This window comes from Ictidomys tridecemlineatus, chromosome Y (genome assembly GCF_052094955.1).
Source record: "Ictidomys tridecemlineatus isolate mIctTri1 chromosome Y, mIctTri1.hap1, whole genome shotgun sequence".
NCBI classification, from domain to species: Eukaryota; Metazoa; Chordata; class Mammalia; order Rodentia; family Sciuridae; genus Ictidomys; species Ictidomys tridecemlineatus.
In genome coordinates this window covers 26,237,119-26,249,288 of record NC_135494.1, presented here as the reverse complement: position 1 = coordinate 26,249,288, position 12,170 = coordinate 26,237,119, and the positions used below count along the sequence as shown (strand labels likewise).

General features: G+C 37.5%; 1 pseudogene; it reads right to left on the bottom strand.

Annotated features, from left to right (window-relative positions):
• The window catches only part of LOC144371902 (SH3 and PX domain-containing protein 2A-like), a 39,001-nt pseudogene extending 28,939 nt beyond the window's left edge, over window positions 1–10,062 (bottom strand).
• Between the last annotated feature and the right edge of the window lie 2,108 nt (window positions 10,063–12,170).

The window sequence follows — 12,170 nt, the reverse complement described above, 5'->3', positions numbered from 1 at the left end:
GGTTTGAGAATGGCATTCATTAGCCCAATGTCTCCCTCTATGGCATTGTGGGCAAATACCCAGTATTCTACTCCTTTGATACCTAGTTTTGTGAAACTCTCCTCCTATGGTGCAATTCCATTTAAAATTTTCTGTTGTTTCACAATTATAGTATGTTTTTGGCCTGGCATCTATAACGTGTTGTACTGCAGCTGCCACAACTTGCCCTTGTTTATTAATGTCTCTTCATAATTTAATATATGTGTTTAAATCTTCCTGTTTCCATGGTCCAATGACTTCTCTGCATCAATGATTCGCTTGCTCATAAGCCAGTTGTTTTATTAATAGAATTACTTGTTCTGTATTCCCAAAAACTCTGGTAGCTATTTGAATAAGTCTATCTACAAATTCAGCATAAGTTTCATTAGCTCCTTGTATTATCTTAGATAATTGATATTGTAGACCTCCATGTCCTTGTAAAGTCTTTCATGCCCTAACCTCATCTACAGCAATTTGTGAGTATATACAAGGATCATATGCAATTTGTTGCTGTTGATCCTCATAAGGTCCCTTTCCTCACAACAAATCTAGATTTCTCTGAGAATAACCAGCTCCTGTATTTCGCCTACCCCTTTCCTTGCAAAATTTCTCATTGACAAATTCCAAAACAGGTTTTTTTTCTCCAGTTAGCACAGCTTTACATATATTAGCCCAATCTGCTGGTGTCATGTTCAAGTTGATAATGGATTTGACCATGCTTACATTTAAGTGTGCTTGAGGACCATATGTTGTTACAGCATCTTTTAGCTGCTTCACTGTTTTAAAATTTAAAGCATTGTGAATTTGCTGCCCTCCTGCCTGCTCAAATACAGGGCATATAAATATTTGAGATCCTGTCTCAGGATCTCATCTATCAACTGCAGGGTTTGGGGGGCCTCCCAGCATATGGAGGTGGCGTTGTTTGTTGGAAAAGTATGCCCTCTGGTGATAGAAAGGTATAGGAGAAGTCTCTTGTTGTAACTTTACCCTGATGGCTTTTTCTGCTCTAAACTTTCTTCCTCTGTCTGACTAGTTTGAGAGACCTTCTCTTTTACTTGATTTTTTCCCTGTCTGACTAGTTCGAGAGACCTTCTCTTATACTTGAATTGTTTCCTCTGTCTGACTAGCTCGAGAGACCTTTTTTTACTTGAGTTTTTTTCTCTGACTAGCTCGAGAGACCTTTTTTTTTTAACTTGAATTTTTTTTCTCTGTCTGATTAGCTCGAGAGACCTTCTCTTTTACTTGAAATTTTTTACTATAACTATACAACCTAAAAAGATAATGCCAAACAAAACTGAATCAGAATGAAAAAAAAAATTGAAACAACAAAAAATTATTATGTCAGCCTTTCTATCCTCCTGAATGTCCATCCGTCCTTTCTCCCTGTCTGTTCCTCAGATTTGACTGGTTTTTCTTCCATCTTACACATCTCCAGCTACAGACAACTTTAAAAAAAAGTGAAGCAAAACAAAAGAATAATCTTAAAATGGCTACTTATCCTCTCACCCTTCCCTCAGGGGTGAGCAGTTTACCTTATCATTTACCCTCAGTTCTTCCCTGTGCAAACCACCAAATGCCGCAGTCTGGCTGGTAACAATTCAGGAGCCACTTGTCAAGCAAGAGCAAACTTTATTTTTAGAACACACACACTTCACTGCACAGCTCCTCAGGAAAACCCTCAGAACCCAACTGCCACTGGCTTCCCACAAGCCTCTCAACCTCCCTCACTCCTCCTGCTCTTGAGACTAACTGGCTGGATCATGTGGGCAAAGCCAAAAAAGTCTTCCAATGATCAGCTCTGTGGTCAGAATGGGTGGGGAAACAGCCAAATGTGCATCACCACAGAGGAGCCAATGTGTTAGCAGCTAGAAGTTTGCTGGGGCTGCTGTGAGCCAATCATCAGCTGGAAGCTGGCACCTGGAAATTTGTTGGCAGCTGGAAGATTTTCCGGGCCCCTTTGGCTTTGGCTCTTAATAGATTAGTTTCAAAATAATTTCTAATTATCTTCTGTGTTTCTGTAGTGTCTTTGGGATACTACCTTTTTCATCACACATGTTATTAATTTGAGTTCTCTCTCCTTCCCTTTGTTAGCATGGCTAAGTGTCTATCAATTTTATTTATTTATTCAAGGAACCAACTTTTAATTTTGTCATTTTTTTATTTTTTTCTTTTGTTTAGATTTTATTGATTTCAGCTTTTATTATAATTATTTGTTGCCTTTCTTCTGCTTTTGCTGCTTATTTGTTCTTTTTTAGGGCTTTGAGATGTAGTGTGAGGTCATTTATTTTTTGACTATTTCTTTTTGAAGGAATAAAACCCATGGAATGAATGTTTCTCTTAGTACTGCTTTTATACTGTCCCAGAGATTTTGATATGTTGTGTTCATGTTCTTATTTTGTTGTGTCTGTATTCTCAGTTACCTGTAAGCACATTTTAATTTCTGGTTTGATGTCTTCTGTAACCCATTGTTAATTAAGCAAACATATTGTTCAGTCTCCATGTGATGCAGATTATTTTATTCTTTATTTTGTTGTTGATTTCCAATTTCATTCCTTTATGATCTGATAAAATACATGGAAGCATCTCCACTCCTCTTTATTTGCTAAGACTTGCCTTGTGGATTAGTATATGGAGTATTTTTGAGAAAAAATCCATGGGCTGTTGAGCAGAAAGTTTATCTGCTTTATGCTGCTGTATATATTTTATATATGTCAGTAAAGACTAAGTTATTGTGTTATTGAACTTTACAGTTTCTTAATTTAATTTTGTTTGGAATATATTACCAGTGCTGAGAGAGGTATGTTAAAGTCACCCAAGATTATTGTGCTGGGTGGTCAATTTAACTCTTGAACTTGAAAACAGTTTGTTTGATGAAAATAGCTTTACCATTGTTTGTGCCATATATATTTATGATCATTATGTCTTGTTGGTGTATGGTTCCCTTGAACAGTATATAATATCCTTCTTTATTCCTTTTGATTAGCTTTGGCTTAAAGTCTACTTTGAGATGAGCATGGAGACCCCTGCTTGCTTCCTCGTCTATGATTGGTATGATTTTCCCAACCTTTCACCTTCAATCTGTGTATGTCTTTTTCTATCAAATGAGTATCCTGTACACAGCATATTGTTGGACCTTTTTTAAAATCTGATCTGCTAGCTTATGTCTTTTGAATGGTGAGTTTCAGCCATTCATATTTATGATTACTTTTGAAATATAATTTGTATTTTCAGGAATATTCATTTATTATTGTTACTTAACTTGACTTGGTTTCCTCTTTGATTAGAAAGGTTTTTCAAGATGGAGTCCATTTTTATCCTGCCTCTGGGTGTATGTTGATGTGAGGGTAGTGGGGATGTCCTGGTGCTGTGGCTAGAATGTGGTCTGGTGACCTAAATGGGATCAATGTATAGTATGGAGTTCTGCTACTCTTCAGAGGTGCTTATTTGGTGTCTCTGCTTCACCACTTGAGAGTCGCACCTGTGCTCAAACTGCAGGCTTTAGTACCAGAGTCTGGAGTCTCACCAGAACACAGAGGCTCTTACTTTTGCTTGGTTCTTGCAGCTCTGGTAGTTTCTGCAAAAATCCGCTGGATAAAGTTCTGTCACAAACTCTGAGATGTTGTGTTCCCTCAAGGTGAGACCCCCAGAAGGAAAAGCTGCCTGATAGCTTGCTCAGATTCAGGCACAGTGTAGCCAGAAATGGGATCTCCTCTACTCTGCCACCTTGAATCCTAGTCAACTGATTTCTGACAGAGACGCCAAAGAAATTCTGTGGTCTTTCAAGAAATAGTGCTAAAATAACATATACCAATATTGTGGAGAATGAACCTCAACCCTTATTTCACTCAACTGTGAAATTACAAGGTATCACACACCTAAATATACAACCTAAAACTACCCATCTTTGAATTTAAGATTATAAAGGGAAGCTGCCTATTTTAAAAAATAAAGAATGTTTTAGGAACACAGTCATGTTGATGTATTGTGTATCATCACTTTCAAGGTTTATTATTTATAATGGTAGTAGAAATAAAAGACTCTTCAGGAGTTGATAATTTTTGAAACTGAGGTTGCATGCACAGAGTTCATTATACTGTTTGGCCTACTTTCAAGCATGTTTGAAATTTTCCCTTATACAAACTTGTTTTTGTTTTTTTAATCTACATTCATATCTACTTTGTGCTATCTCAATATCATCCCCAAAACTTCATCACTCTTCTTTCCATTTCTCTCCAGCAAAGTACATATGTTTCTCAGTGCTCACCCAATCATAGAGTCCCCTTAAAGTCCTGTGAAAGCCATACAATTACACACTATTCTAACATGCTATGAACAAATGTGACATCATGGTAGTACTCAATGAATATTAGAGAAATAAATTATAAGTAAAATTATGAGAGGTTCTGTCTCCATATACCCTGAAGTGGAACCTGAACTTTCTCTTCCTTAATACTTCTATACACATGTTAATTAGCTCCTTCTTCTTCCTTTCAAAGTCAGACTGTGGGGCTAGAGTGTAGTTCAGTGTAGAGTGCTTGCCTAGTATACCTGAAGCCCTGTCTAAATCTGTAGCACCATAAAAATAAAATAAAATAAAAAGGAAGACTGTTGCATTTGAAAACTTTTTCAGCAAAACACACTGAAACTTTTTTCAAGGAAAATAAAACTCAAACAAAGGAGGCATTATTGCTGAATATCTGCTCTATGAGCAAGATGGCTCAATTCCTTATCACTGTAAAAATAAAGACAAATAATAAAACACATACCACCTTCCTCAGAAAAGACAAGAAAGTATACCCAAACTTTTTCAACCTCCTGTTTTTTTTAAACAGATAATTTTTCTTTATATATTGGCTCATCACCATAATTAAAGTGAATGGGAAATTAAAAATCAGCAGCAAATCAAATAGTCTTCAAACAGAGCTGTTATCTGGGACTTGTTTTCTTAAATAAGTAGTTCTGGCTTGATGTGAAACATCTGCATATTCTAGTCACCTACAGAGCTCTCTTTAATATTCCTCAGTGGCACTGAGGACATGGCTGCTTAATCAAAGAGGTGAGATTCTGGTAGAAATTAGATATAACCAGCAATTCTATGCAGGAAATTCCCTCACCCAAATCTGTGTGCTTATTAAAGTTATCCTTTACACTCAAGCTCACACAAAAATATCAATTCTTGCAAAATACCTTTTAATTCCCTCCATTGAAAATAATCATGCATTTGGCTCTAGTTTTTGATTATTGTATTCTTCCACTGAACAAAAAGAAAGGTTATATAGGTACTCTGTCTAGCGTAAAATGAGATCCTGCTAAATTTTCAGAGTGAATGCTTAATAAATTATGATGGACAGGAATCAAAATCCTTCCAGAATCCCTTCTGAAAATCATCATTGTTCAATTGTAGTACTAACCCCCTGGGACCAAGTGCTGCAGCCTGGCTGGGCACAATTCAGGAGTCACTTGTCAAAAGAAACTAACTACAAACGCCAAACAAAACAGTTCCTCAGAAAAAAACCCTCAGAGCCCAACTGCCACTACCAGCTTCTCACAAGCCTCTCACCCCACATAAGCCTCACCACCTCCCACAATCCTCCAGCTCTCTTGAGTCTGATTGGCTGGGTCACATGGGCAGAGCCAAAGATGTCCCACAATGAGCAGCTCCGTGGTCTTAAAGCGCAGGGAAACAGCCTAATGAACATCACCACAGAGGAGCCAATCAGCTAGATGTTGCTGGGGCTGCTGTGAGCCAGTCATCAGCTGGCAGCTGGAAGTCTGCGGGCAGCTGGAAGTTTGCTGGGGCCTTTTTGGCTGTGGCTCTCAACAACCAAGAGCAGTTGTAAAGGCCCACATTCCTAGGTCAAGGGCTTTTAAAGGAGGGAGGTGAAGGGAATGATAATGAGAGGTTGTTCTATTTTCGGGAAGTGGAGGGGGCTGGAGTGACTGTATAATCACTGAGTAGTGATTTTTCAACTCAGCCAAAGTTCTATAACCTGCCAACTTGGGGACTGAAACTTTTCTACCTGGGCCCATTGAGCTTTCTTCAAGTTCACTCTTAAATGTTTTATCAAAAATCATGAGACAAGAGCTATAGGTATTGTCATCCTAATGAGACTTAAGTGTCACTGTTTTTTACTTGCCCAGTTCTTACAATAAGGAAGCATTTTTAAGTAGACATTTGTGGGAAACGTTTTAAAGAACTCACTGGGGTAAAAGGATCTAATTATTTATGTATAAAGTGCTGTTATTTATTTACTCATCCTAAATACTCATCTTCATGTTCAATTTTGAATTTTTTTCATGAAGAGGGAGACCCCTAAAAACAAACTCAATAAGAAGGTAAAGTTAACCCATATAGAAATAGAACAAAACTGATATACAAGAAAAATCTTTTTGCTGTTTAGAAATGGACTTGAAATGTTCACAAAACATGTTACACTCTCTCTTTCCTCAAAACATCAAAAGAACTCAGCAGATGTCAACGATCCAAAGGACTAAGTGTGGTATGCTATCCTTGGTCTCTAAGACAGGAAAAGTAGTAAAAAAGTGAGATAAATAAGAACCTGTCTGATTCAAAGAAAATGACACTCCTGGTCTACTAGGTTTTCACAAAAGCTGGGCCACCTCTGGAACACAAAATTTTGATCACCGACAGGGTCCTGGGGGCATCCTGGCAACATACTCACAGGAACATACTCTCCTTGTAGCAGTTTGGATCTCCCAGTTTATCAATTCCAATTTAGATTCTAACTTGCTATGCTAAGGCTATGGATGAAAAAAAAGGTGAATGGAAACAAAAGGGACAGTACCAAGCGAAGGACAGAGAACAGACAGGATACAAATGCAAAAGAGGGAACACTCAGAAAGAAAGGCAAGAAGGGTTTTCCTGCACTCTTAGGCCCTCCTCCCCACCAAAATTAATCAAGGCCTAGAGAAATGGAAGGGGAAGGGAAGGGGCATGGGGTTGTAAATGAAGGCAGAATGTGATGATCATTATCATTCAAAGTGTAGGTAAGAAGATATGAATTGGTGTTAACATACATTATATACAACCAGAGATATGAAAAAAATTGTGCTGTACCTGTGTAATAAGAATTGTAATGCATACCACTGTAATAAATAGATAGACAGATAGATAGATAGATAGATAGATAGATAGATAGATAGATAGATAGATAAAGAAACAGAGACACAAAGTTCATCAGTCATTACGGCTTAACCTGGAATCCTCTCAGACTTGACCTCACCCTTCAAAGAAAAAAAAAATCAAATTGAAACAAGCCCACAGTGGAGGGGGCAGCATTTTCCACACAGTCTATCTTATTTTCTTTATCTGCACTCTCAAAATTCATCTCAGAATTAGAGAAAATGATTATGGAGTGATTATATAATCCAATGACACCCCCCACACACAAGAGCCCCTGGCCTTCACTACTCACTGGAACAAACAATTTCATTTATCTCAGAGCAGAAACTGTAAAAAAAAAAAAAACAAACAAAAAAAAAAACAGAAACACAGGTGGTATGACTGGGATCAGCATGCTGGGGCACAGAAAAGTGACCTTACAGAGAGAAACTGAAAAACTGAGAATTGGACAGAAAATAGGGGTTTGCACATAGGAAGACAGAAAAAATAATGGAAGGCAGTAACAGGTGAAGGCAAAAAGCAATAAAAAAAGAAAAAAACTCCTCACTTAGAAAATGAGGACAGCATGATAAATCCAAGAAATAGGTGTGGTGAGATTGGAAAAATCACTCACTGACATAGAACCAGACACTATTACAGAAAAAAGAGTGTTGAGGAAATAAAACAAACTTTGTCCCATGGGTACTACTTAAAAAATATAAAAATAAGGTTCTTTGGTTACCATATGAGCTCCATGGTAAATTTTTAGACTCACAACTTATATCTTTACACTCCAAACACAATAATACAAAGACTGAGCCACAAAAACTCAGGAAACGTCCAAACTAAACATTCTTTTAACTACAGTGGGAAATAAAGTCACCAAACACTCTCCCTATGGACACTCATTATGCCTGAATTGAAGAAAACCAATAAGAAGACAGGAATCATCAGAGGCTGTAGTGGAGCAGCCACAGTTAAATCATAAATAAGGTTTTGGGAAGAAAATGTGGAGAAGTTCCTAAACCCCAAAGACCCTCTGAAGTCTATTTTAAAATGCATTAATTACTTTTGAACTTATCCATCATTCCCTTTAATAAAGATGATGATGTTTCTGATTCCAGTTATGTCATTAACAATACCATAAACAAGGTCCTGATGAAGAGAAATGGGAAGTGATGGTGTTTGGAAGAGAAAACCAAATAGAGACAGATTTATGGAAATATCAATTACTGTAATAATTGATGAAATTAAGATGGAAAATAAAATTTTGATAGAAGAGTATAATTGTGTTACTTTTAATATATAATATATATGGACAAAATACATTTATTTTGTTTATTTACTTATTTTTATGTGGTACTGAGGATCAAACCCAGTGCCTCACATGTGTAATGTAAGCACTCTACTCCTGAGCCCCAACAACAGTTCCTAAATATGTTTCTTTTATTTAGAGTTGCACCAGTATTCTGGCTCCTAAAACCTACAGATTATTTCTATTTGCTAAAAGTTGAGAGTCCTTTTGTTACAGATGAGTTATAAATTTATAACATGAGTTAACAGGAAGCATGAGTTAGTAATTCCTGTGCAGTTTTTTTGGTAAATAAGGAGTTTTAAGCTTCTAGTTTAAGCTCACCATACAATGTTTTATTTAAGCTGTGTGGATATGAAAATATTTGTGGGTTAAGTGACAGGAGAGATATATGTTGGTGATGTATAAATATTGTTTTTTAGTGTGAAGGATGTTTTCATGTTACTAAGGTGGTATGTGAATTGCTGTCATGTTGTTATTATTGTGTTGAGGAAATATAATGCCATAATTAATATATTGTGTCCTCTTAGGATAATGTTAAAATTAAATCATAAAAATGATGCTATAACTACATATAAATTCTCCAGCTGAGCTGATACTTGGTGTTAGAGATAGGTTTGTTAGACTTACCAGTACCCATAATATTGCTATTAAGGGAGTCTGTAGTCCACAAACTAACAGTGTAATTCTAGTATGGATTCATAGCCTGATTTTGTGAGGCAAAATAACATTGATGAAGTGAGGCTGTGGGATAATTAGGACTGTCTCCAATAAAATTCCATGGTTTTGGATAAGAGTGGCTATAATTACTAGTGCTATATGATGTGGATAAATTCATAAAGACTGATTTATAGGTCTGTTTGATGTAAATAAACAGTAAGTTATTTGTAGCATTTGATGATTCTCCATAGGAATTATATTAGGAATGTATAGTTATATATTCTATTAGTAGACTTAAATTTATAGTGGTGCTAATTCTTCAATAGCCTCCTAGTCTTGGTACCACCGCTTCAAGGACTGTAGATCCAGAAACTGGGGTTCTATATGTTCTTTTATGTCCTCATGGTTCAGATTTTATACAAGACAAGATCCGTCTATGAGCAGATGATGGTGCCCAGAAGATTTTGATGGTATTTTAAAAATCCAATGTCAGATCACATTCCAGTTGGTTTTCAAAAAATTACTAATTCTTTTTTTTTCTGTTCCAGCATCAGTGATGTGCAACAACTGTTTCACATTAGTGTCCCTATTATTTTTGTGGTGGAAGCCTTTGCCACCACAAAAATAATAGGGACACTACTTTGGAAAGGTCAGTTTGAAGAATACAGAGAAGATAGAATCCATCAGGAACTACCATCTTTCTGCTGCTCTCACTGTTTCAAAAGACATTGCAGAAGGTTAAGGATACCTCTCACCTAGTTTCACCAATGATTAGCACAGACATGGATTTGAATGTCATTCACAATCAATTAATCTATGCTGACAAGTTGACTAATGTTCATACGTTACTCACTCTGTAGTTCTCGTTCTTTTTTCTGTCTGCAGATCCAACCCAGGATGCTATGTTACATGGTGTAGTCATGTTGTGTGGGCTGCTCTGTGCAGTCATGTTATCTCAGACTTCCCTGGGTTTTGAGGACCTTCACAGAGGCTTTGAGAGGTATTGATTGGGGGTTTGTAGGACATCTTCAACTACTGTGCTTTGAAGCCACTTTCCAGCCTATGATCTTGGGCTTTTTCTGTATTCAGAAGAAAGAAATTAATTAACAATGAAAGTAATTTCTGTAGCATTAAAACAATGGCTGTTCATTACAATCTTCTCAAGCTAATAATCCTGGGAAATATTTAAAAAGAAAGGATGAACTTAAAGAGTACTTAGAATTTGAGCTAACAGCTAATTCTCCAATTGCCAGTTTAGAATTGAGGAAATGTATAATTTCAAAAAAAAAAAAAGAAAAAAGAAAGAAAAGAAAAAAGGAATGAAGGAAAGAAAGAAGGGAGACTGTGAGAGAGAAGGGGGAAGAAGAGGAGAAAGGGAGAAAGAAGGTGTACTGCTTCCATTGAACATGAAGAGTTTTCACTTTTGGAAGAACAAAAACTTGGTAATAATAATCCACCTGTGGCCATGATTTTATGGAGACTTCTAAGTATAAAGAGAGAAGTTTGTCATGAGAGAAGGGCCATCCATAAGGGCCTTCATTCAGGAATAAACAAATTGAAACCATAGAAGAACTTGGAGCCTTTGAAAATCCATAAAGATGAGTAGAAAAAAAAACACATTAAAAATTTGTCAGAAAGGCTAAAACTGCACCATCGTGACATCCCCAGGATGGCAGTAAGGTAGAGCCTTGTGTCTGGGAGTTTAGTCTTGCAAGGGGGTAGGGGTCAGAGCTGCTGTGCTGAAGCTTACCTTCAGGAGGGTCCCAGAGGCATATATCTGACTCAGGATAGTTGTGTTAACTTTTTGTTCTTGCTTAACAGTTTCCTAAAGAAGCAGATATCAGAGTACCTTGCAACTGAACCTTCCCTTGTGTGGAAGAGTGAGTATGCCACTGACCAACTTCTTTGTTTTGGAACTACTGAATTCACTTTCTTCAGGTCAACCATCCACACAGAAGGTTATTTGGGTGCCAAGTACAGTCGGAGTGTGTTTTTTTTCCTGAGGCTTGGGTTTTAATCACAGGCTGATCCATGCTTGTTGGATTTAAAGATACCTGGAGAGAGGAATGGAGTGTGATGGTCAATCCTGTATGTCTACTTTGCAAGACTATTGTGCCCAGGTGGTTAGTCAGCCTGAATGTTGCTGCAAAAGTATTTTAAAGAAGTGATTGACTGAATTCTGCAGATAGAGAGTAAAGCAGATTTCTTTCCATAATGTGAGTGTCCTCAGCAAATGAAAGGCCTAAGAAATAAGACTAGGATTCCCTCTGGAAGACAAACCTCTGCCCATAGACTGCTTTACCTCAGCCCTGCCCTGCACATCACATTATACTTGCTCCACAGTTGGTGAGCCAGTTCCATCAAATAAGTCTGTCTCACTCTCTTTCTCTCTCTCTCTTTCAGCATTGCAAATACACAGTTCACGATATCCATCCTGACAGGTGATCATTGTGACTCTACAAGTAGGTTGATACATTCTAGTGATAGGGGGTTTGATATGCTGCAGAGTCAAGGAAGGCATCAGAAGTCTCCTCTCAGACCTGGCTGGAAGTCACTTTGCCTTGGACTCTGGTTCCAGCAGGCACAAACTGGGCCCATACTCTGGCTGCATTGCACTTTTTTCTATGTGGCCAGTTTGGAAAGTGAGCAAACAATGGTTTGCTCTTCAAACGTTGGAATGCTACTTTTTGAACTATCAATGTGAGAGATGCTTGCAATTCATCCTCACCAGGGAGGTAGTCTGTCACCCAAAAACACAAACAAGAAAACTACACTTATAAAAAAGGTTATGGAAATTTATGGGTAAATCAAAGAACTATCCAGATCTCCCCAGACATCTGTCAATGTGAGATCTGTGATGAGGAGTGTTCACAGAATTAAACTCTGGACAGTGCTCAAGTTTCTGTACATATGACTGAATATCCTGGCCATTTTGAACAAAGAGGTCAGTAGGACAATGTAGGGATTTCCAACTGGGTTCAGCAATGTGCTATGAGGTCACCTGTCTCCTGAAGCTTTGTGGCTGCATGTCTGTCTTATTCTTCCACCACCCAGCAC